Source organism: Thunnus albacares, chromosome 5, assembly GCF_914725855.1.
Source record: "Thunnus albacares chromosome 5, fThuAlb1.1, whole genome shotgun sequence".
Classification (NCBI taxonomy): Eukaryota; Metazoa; Chordata; class Actinopteri; order Scombriformes; family Scombridae; genus Thunnus; species Thunnus albacares.
Genome location: NC_058110.1, coordinates 240139 through 243584, shown reverse-complemented (window position 1 = coordinate 243584; position 3446 = coordinate 240139). Strand labels below are relative to the sequence as shown.

Here is a 3446-nt window from a genome sequence, read left to right as displayed (position 1 = left end):
TCATCAGCCAGACATTTCTCCGTTCTCTGTTAAAGAGCGGCTGAGATTGACACTAAAAGAAGAATTGCTGGCAGCCCTTTTGATAGACGAGTATTTTCTTTGTGTTGAGGAGCTGCAGCATTTATTAACTGACACACAGTCTGTACTCTACATTTACTGCCTTATTGACAACTTACTGCTAAACGTCACGTTTCTGCCGCTCGCTCTCTGCACTCGCTCAACCACACACACACACACACACACGCACAGTTACACACACACACACACACACACACAGTTACACACACACACACACACACGCACTTGGTTAGTGAAATGTTAAATATTTGATGTCTGTTATTGTTCATGAAATCGTTATATTCCTGGAGCTTTTAATGATGGTACAGTTTTTTGGTATATCTAAGAAGACCATATATGGAAGAAACAGGAAGTGTGTCAGGTGTCTTACCTGCTGATTGCTAATCAGGAGCCACCTGTGGCAGGTGAGTTGATATATAGGGTGAAAAAGTCTGTCAGTTGTTGCCCTGAGAAAGGTCGGTAGAGCTGAAACATTGGTCTCTGAAACAAATAATATTTGATGAAAAGATGGCTGCTATAGTTCATCATTGCATCAATGATCGGTGTGAATACTACTGCAACGTATGTCAGACTGCCACAGCCATCCAGGCAAATCTGTAAAATGTACACACTGAAAGCAGATATGATCATAGCACAGTTATGAGGTGCACAAACACTCTCCAACATACAGGGTGACACCATGTAGCTGAGTGAAATCCTGTGAAAAATGTTATATAACTCATTCCTCAGAGACACACATCCAAAGGGGTACGTCTATTTGAAGGGGAGGTATCAGCACTGTGGAGAAGTCCAGATTATATATATATATATATATATGGCAGGAGAATATACTCTCCGATTACAGGCTTCTCTATAATATTGTAAAAATATACTATATGAACAGCAATATGGGTTTAGATCTAATAGGGAAACTTGGAGCTTGTGGAGGAAATATCACCTGCAATAGAAAATAAGGAATATGCAGTGGGAGTATTCATGGATCTCAAAAAGCATTTGATACAGTTGACCAGGACTTATTATCCAAGAAATCAACAAATACTGAAGGTGACTTGTGGGGTTCCCCTGGGCTCAGTGTTAGGACCATTGTTGTTTATTTTGTACATAAATAATATATGTAAGGTTTCCAAAATATTAAACTATATTTGCAGATGATACACATTTATTTTGTCACAGTAATAATTTGGAACAACTTTTGGATACAGTGGAAAAAGAACTGGAAATGCTAAAGAGTGAAACACTTAAACTAACTAAGACTAATTTAACTTTATAATATTTGAGAAGTGTTCAACTAACTCATACAGGAAACCCATGATGAATGATGTTGAATAGAAAGAGTGAAATTAAATTTGTTGGAGTAATATTGGATAATAAATTATGATTGAAGCCACATAAATTATATCAAAGCTAAAAGTCAATTTCAATACTATATAAAGATCCTCTAAATAAAGTTTTGTTATCCACCTTATGCTGTTCCTTCATAGTCCCACATATAACTTACTGTGTGTGTATATATCTCAAATGTAGCTCAGTCTAAAAAAAGTTTTCATTTTAGACAAATATGTAAATAAATAAAGATCAATAAATCATTTTTAAATGTTTAAAAATTATTCTATTCAAACCAGTTAAGTTGAATGTTTAATACAGTTCATAGTGAATTAAAAACAGGCAGATGAATAAATCTTTGTCATTGTGTTGGTGAAGTTCATGCAGTTCAAGTAGTTTGTTTGCTGTTCACATGAGAGCAGCGTGTTTATCTCACAACCTAGTCCCAGAGGACATAAAGTTGTCCATCTTAACATGTTGTTGATTTGATTGGTTGTTACCAACCTGTCAGCCAATTGTAAAGGTGGAGGGGCGGGATGTAGAGGAGACCCCGCAGAGTAAAGCCACGGGCTGGTCAGACGACGAACAGGAGCTGTGTGAAGGTTGTTTACGCTGTTGAAGACATGGACGTAGAAAGAAATGACTTGTCTCTCTATCAGAATTTGATCCATTTGGTCCGATCACATTTCAAAAGCCTAGAGGAGCCGCACGATTGAATTGTTTCATCCCCATTCAAGTTAGCCGGAGGGCTAAACCGGAAGTAGTCGACTCGGCCGGCGACCGTTACTAGTGCGCGTGCTCTATGGGCCGCATGAACGAGGCCCCGCCGCCGACGCTGTATCCAATTCTCTTTGTACATCCATGGATGAAGACTGTTTATGTTCGTTGTGTTGATGGATGCAGAGTTTTACCGACGGGTAACGGACATAATAGCCACATGCAGAAGGTAAATAACCTCTGTGTATGTATTTTTTGTATCGCGTCATCACGACGTAGTGCGTGTAAAAGGTAGATGCTAATCGCGATTAGCGCATTAGCGCGCTAGTTATATTAGCACATATTTCACCGTAGTAGCAGCTAATGTTACTGTTTGTTGCTAGCATGTGTTAATGTCAATTAGTTAAAAGCTCAAAATGCACTCGGCATGAGAAGTAAAGGAGCTTTAGGACGAGTTAAGTGACTGAGAACAACTGTCATGTACGTCTAATAGACGGAGGACCAGGAAACAGTCCTTGGACTCTATGGACGAGTTGATGTCTCCCGCTCAGCTTTCACTTCGTCTGGACTTGTCGCCCGCCAGCCTGTAACCTCACTCATCATTCCTCTCGTCATGCATCGCCCATGCTTCAACTCAGGGATTAGTGAGTAACAATTAACCAGTGCACCTGCTATTTTATTTTGTAGCTTGCATTTGCTAGTGCAGCGGCCATTTGTTTCAGGTCACTACGCTCCGAGCAACGACTCAGACCTGCAACGTTTGGTTCTGGTTTTAAAGGACACTGTTTTATTTTGTTTGTGTGTGTGTGTGTGTGTGTGTGTGTGTGTGTGTGTGCCCTTAAATTAGGAGCTCCGTTATTGGTAAATAAAATAAAGAGAGGTCATAACTTCTGAGAAAGGTTGGAAAGCAAAAGGGAAATACATTTAAGTTTTGTGTAATAGTTTTATTTTATTAATTGGTTTAAATATTGGTTTTATTAAAGGGGACGTATTATGTTTTTCCATATTTTTATTTATATATATTATGCGTGTATTTGTGTGTCGGATGTTCATGTTAAAAGTGGCCAACGTGTCAAATAACGAGGTAAACGTATGTCACAGTCATCCCTGTGAGCAGAAAGCAGCAGCTTCAGACTGCTCTGAACGCTGTTTCTAACTTGTTTTTTTCTACTTTCAGCCCAAGCTGACGTCAGTTGGTGACGGATTTCTTTATATGGACATCTGCTACATGCACAGCACACAAGTTTGTGTAAACAAAACCACATAGAGAACCAAGAAACCCACTTTTTATTCAATTTAAAGGCTCTAAAACTTAAAGATTAGGTTGA

At 39.0% G+C, this 3446-nt stretch overlaps 1 long non-coding RNA gene across 1 annotated transcript; it reads left to right on the top strand.

Moving 5' to 3' along the window:
• The first annotated feature begins 2203 nt into the window (after window positions 1-2203).
• Window positions 2204-3097, top strand: LOC122983172. Its single transcript, XR_006403598.1, has 2 exons — window positions 2204-2347; window positions 2612-3097. It is a non-coding gene; the product is annotated as an uncharacterized LOC122983172 (long non-coding RNA).
• The last annotated feature ends 349 nt before the right edge of the window (window positions 3098-3446 follow it).